This window comes from Physeter macrocephalus, unplaced genomic scaffold, assembly GCF_002837175.3.
Source record: "Physeter macrocephalus isolate SW-GA unplaced genomic scaffold, ASM283717v5 random_1733, whole genome shotgun sequence".
Lineage (NCBI taxonomy): Eukaryota > Metazoa > Chordata > Mammalia > Artiodactyla > Physeteridae > Physeter > Physeter macrocephalus.
Window position 1 is genome coordinate 14,909 of NW_021146997.1, and position 5,176 is coordinate 20,084.

The window sequence follows — 5,176 nt, forward strand, 5'->3', positions numbered from 1 at the left end:
TGCTCCGCAACGGGAGAGGCCACAACAGGGAGAGGCCCGCGTACCACCAAAAAAAAAAAAAAAAAAAAAATAAGATAATGTAGGCAAAGCGTGTGAAGCGTTGGTGAGTTTCAAGGGCAGGCAGCTGTTCTTATTCTCATACTGCTGGCCAACCCCCCTGAGTTCTTCAAGCCCAGATGGTTTCTCTACTCTGTTTTCCCTCTGGATAGCGAGGGAGAACACCTGGGTTCAAGTCCCAGCTCTGTCTTTTAATACCGTGTGATCTCACTTCTCAGTGCTTCTCCTTTTCCGTCAAATGGGCATGAGGGATTCAAAGCTTCCGAGGATGTCTTCCTTCTCAGAGAGTCCTCCTGATGGGGAACCGGGAAGAGGGGTCTCATTATTGCAGACATTCTGATCTCCTAGCCTTGCCTCCCCACTTTCCATCCTGCATCCCCCTCTGAACCTCTTGCCATTGGTCTCTCAGGCCATGCACCAGATGTGTTTCCTCTGGTCTCCTGCATCCCCAGGGAGGCTGTGTCTGGCTTGCCTGCTGGTGGGCTCGGAGCGATCTTGCCACCTGGGAAGCTTATATCTAGGCTTGTCCTTTAGGGATGAAACGAACATCCAGGTGCCAGAACCCATCTTTCAGGAAACCAGAGGAATTAAGAGGTCTGGGACCACCTAGAAAGGGCATTTATAGATCAAGTGGCATCAAAATGAAAAGCTTGAAGCCTGCTCTGCAGCCCGGGGTCAGAGCACTTGGAAAGTGTGTGTTGCCAGAAAAAAAGACAGTCACAAGAGTAGAGCCCGTCCTACTGGCAGCAAACTCCCGTGAATCTCCAAGCTAACCATCACGGAATCTTAGAGTTGCAGAGAACCCTCCTCCGCCCGCCTCCCCTTCCCCTCCACACTTGACAGAAGAACTGCTTTCAAAACCTGTGGTTTAAAAAGTAGCATAGACACTTTGACCATGACTGGCAGGAAGAAGAGAGAGAAGGCAATAAGGGGAAGGATGAGGCCCCCGGGTCACACGGAGAAAACGTATTGTCACGAAGAAACCAAATTAGATTTCAGAACTTTTCTGCTGGAACACCATCACCTTAGGGTGGAAGGTTCTGATCTACATTCTAAATACATCTTGGGTTTTTAGGGAGAACATGTAAAGAGAGAGTGTCTTCTCTTCAGAATAGCCAGGGATGGGACACAAACCACCAGAACCCCATCCGTGGGTTCGATTAATTTGCTAGAGCTACTCACAGAACTCAGAGAAACCTTTTACTTACTACATCACAAGTTTGTTTATTTATTTGTTTATTTATTTATTGGCCACGCCGAGCGGCATGTGGGGTTTTACTCCCCGATGAGGAATCGAGGTGGTCGCAAAGCACCGAGCTGATCTCCCTGGAAAGCACAGAGTCTTAACCACTGGACCACCAGGGAAGTCCCTAGATCACACGTTTACTATGAAAGAATATAACTCAGGAAGAGCCAGATGAAAGTGATGCATCAAGCAGGGTAGGGGGAAAGGGCTGGAAACTTCCCTGCTCTCTGGGCACCCCCTCATCCGAATCTTCACGTGTTTACCAACCTGGAAGCTCCCGAACCTTCTTGTGGTGTTTATGGAGGCTTCGATGCACAGGCGTGATTGAGTCCATCATTGGCCATTGGCAGTTGATTCGGTTTCCAGCCCCTCTCCCCGAGGCTGGGAGGCGACACTGAAAGTTCCAACCCTCTAATTACCTGGTTGGTTCTCCCAGCAACTAGAGTCCCCAGTCATAGGTGGTTCCAGAAGTCGTATCATTAACATATCAAAAGACACCTTTATCCATTACGGGGGATAAACCAGAATGGAAAAGAATATAAAAAAGAATGTGTATGTATACATATATATATATGTATAATTGAGTCACATTGCTGTACAGCAGAAGTTAACAGAACATTGTACATCAACTCTACTTCAACTTAAAATAAATTTTTTAAAAAGACACCTTTGTCACTCTCATCACAGGAGATTCCCAGAGTTTTAGGAATCTGCCAGAAAAAAGGACAGAGAACCAATATTTATTTCTTATTATAGATCACAGTATCACACATCCTAGGGGCAAAATGGCTGCCTCTGAATCCCCCTGACTTTTCTCTGGCACGAGCTGCAGGATAAATGTGAATCTGATTTTCCTACTTATTATTCTGCTTGAAACAGACAAGAAAGTAAGACACCAGTGTCTTAAGTTCTTCAGAAACTGCCATAATTATTTTTCCCCCTCTTCAGTACCACCCACCCACCGGCTTGTGGAGAAAGTATGGCAGCCCTGTAATATTTGGGAGAATATCACCCCCTCACATAGTCTCCAAGCTGGGCCTCATTCCCATCAGAGGAGCTCGGGGTTGCGTAATCATTGAATCCTTCCCCAGGGCCCCCAGGAGAGCCCCTGACTCAGCAGATTCCGCTGCAGAAGGCAGAAGGTGGCGGTAAGGACCCAGCAATGCTGCCCAGCCCTCTGGGCACACCTCCGACCCTCTGTCGTTTGCCTGCTCTGCTCCAGCAGCACTGATCAGCTTTCCACTCTCACATCTCCATGCCCTGGCACTTGCTGTACACTTTGCCTCTGGAGCCCCTTCTTTATGGGTTGAATGAACAGAGCACATATCTGCCCGAGGCCCTTGACCTAATAGATTTTGTCTTGAGGCTTTCTCCCTAGGTCCAGAGCATTTAGCCCCCGAAGTGTCCCAGAATATTTCTGTCCCAAGTCTGATGTCCTTGGTCTACATTTTCTATTGCTTTAGGCACAGAGCCCAGAGGACTATTTTGGACAGAGCTTAAGGCTGTGAGTAATAGAACAGGAGTTTCAGAATGTGGATGAGGCTGGTTCAGATTTCACTTCTGATACTTATTGGTTGTATAGCTTTCTGCCCTCCAAACCTCAGGTATTTCATCTGTGCAAAACACCCACCCTGCCTGGTTGTCGTGACAATGACATCTAATAACATAGGTAAAGCTGGTGCGACAGCACGTGGTCTGTCGTAGAAACTCCGCAAATATTAGTTCCCTGCGTTGCCATGTCCTGTGTCTGACTCCCTGGCTGGGGGTTGGAGAACTGGCTGCTCTCTAAAGAAGCAACTGCTGTGCTGTCCTCGCCACTCTGGGAAGGGAGAAAGGCTGAGTCTCACACTTGTTCGGGACGTTTCCTGCAGCCAATGCGGAATGGCTCCTGGCAGGTCGATTGAGCCCCTTAAGGAGAAGGGGCTCCATCCTCGCTGACCCCCTCCACTGCCTAGGCAGGGCTGTGGGCTCGGTGTGATCAATGGGAGTGACAAGGAAATTGTCACCCAGGCTAGGCCCTGCCCTCATCATACCCCCTCTCTTGAGGAACCTTCTCATTTCGTGAACCTGTCACTCTGCTAAGCCCCCCAGGGCCAGCCAGAAGCGGCTCCTCTGTGGCCGGCCCCCCACAGCGCCCCTGATCCCCTCTTAACTGCCTCCACGGCGGGGGCCTGAGAAGCCCCCGAGGATTCCGTGACTGAAGAGGATGGCAATTCTTCATTCATCCACTTCGTTCATTCTCTGCCTACCCATTACTGATCACCTGCTGAATGAAAGGTCCTGAGCTAAGCTTTAAGCTGGAAAGATGGTCCTCACCTGATCAGGGTCCAGTCAGCTCTCTCCATCGCAGTGCACCTCACCTGCACCCCAAGTCTTCTGCTAAATCCCCATCTCCTCTCTTTTGGACCCTGAGAACAGTCTCCTCACCCTTTTCCCTTATCCTGGCACACCAGACTGTTGCCTGAGTCATCTTTCTAGAATATCAGTCTTGTCCTATGAGTCTTGGGTGTGCTGTTTCCCACCTGGAACTTGCATTCTGTTATATTAATAGTTTCCTCTAAAAGAGCTCCCTTTTTTTTTTTTTTTTAACTTGGTCTTACTCCAGGCAGTATCATCCATGAAGCACAGATTGGATGCCAGTTGGATATCATACCAGCGTGAGTTTTAAAAAATAAGTAATACAATGAGGCGTGTTTGTTCACATGACATCTAAGGCTTTCAGGCATGGGTACTATGCTGCCTGGGGAATGTTGGCCTGGGGAAGGCTGTCAGCACTCATTTACTTACAGGCTCTTCTTTATCTAGCACCTACTGTGTGCCAAGCAGTGTTGGGGATATAGCAAAAAACTGACCAAATCCCTGCCCTCCTCGAGTTTCTACTCTAGTGGTAAAACAGACAATAGAAAAATAAGATAGATGAGTCAAGCGTATACAGGCTTTTAGTTGATGACAAATATTAAAAGTAAAAAAATAAAAATAACAAAGGGGGCAGGAAAAATCCAATGGTAATAAATAAACTCTGCCTGCCTTTCCAGCTCAGCTGCTCTCCGTCTAATTGCAAGCTCTCTACAGATAGTTCCCACAATGCACTGTGCTCACAGTGCCCTAGTGCCCACAATGCACCATGTCTATAGGTCCCACAATGCACTGTGTCCATAGTTCCCACAATGCACCATGGCCATTTTCCCACAATGCACAGGTTGTCACATCTCCCTGCCTTCGCCTGTTTGCTTGTTTTCTGCCAGGACCACCCTTCTCACATATGCCTCGGGTTAAATCATCTTTATTCTTTCCAGTCCACCCTAACGTCCTTCCCTGATGCCTGCTCCCCAGCCCCCATTAGAATTAAACCGATCCTCCTCTGGGTACCTTGGGCCATTTCTGTAGTAGCGTTTCTCAGCCCATATGGTCTGTCCCTCCTGCTGGGCCCTTTTAGGCTGGGGTGGTGCCACCTTTGTACGTGCTTCCCCACCCACCAACTAGAAGCCTGGACCACGGCATCCCGATAGCCCGGCAGTCTGCCTGGACCTCTGCTGTCCTACTTGGAGGCTCTCAGCCAGAGCTTGGTGTTTATGGGTGGTGCCTCGTGTGGGTAAGCAGGATGCCCGGCCCTTCGCTGTTATCATCTCGGCATCTTTTTGGACAATGCCGCCTCTTCTGAAAGGTTAGAAATGAATAATTCTATAGCAACACATCATTTAGAAAGTACATGCCCTCCCCCAGTTCTTCTCCCTGGTAAAGATGAAAACATGCAGAAAATTAGGAGCGCCTCAAGCCGAGAGGCAGGGCAGGTGGCGTGACCCACTGGTGTGACCTTCATTGGGACAAACCTGCAGTGGCATTGTTTCCAGAATCAGGCCGTATGAACCCGAC

The 5,176-nt window shown here is 48.9% G+C and overlaps 1 long non-coding RNA gene across 2 annotated transcripts in view; it reads right to left on the minus strand.

The window, feature by feature from the left end:
* Nucleotides 1-3,715, minus strand: part of LOC114485576 (uncharacterized) — an 11,481-nt gene extending 7,766 nt beyond the window's left edge. Inside the window, exons 1-3 of one of the 2 annotated variants that reach the window (XR_003678985.1) lie at nt 3,620-3,715; nt 1,571-1,801; nt 256-350 (exon numbers count right to left, since the gene is read on the minus strand). This is a non-coding gene — a long non-coding RNA (uncharacterized lncRNA). Of the gene's footprint in view, nt 1-10; nt 351-1,570; nt 1,802-3,619 lie in introns of those variants that run through there. The other variant, XR_003678984.1, reaches the window with a different exon arrangement.
* Nucleotides 3,716-5,176: the final 1,461 nt, after the last annotated feature.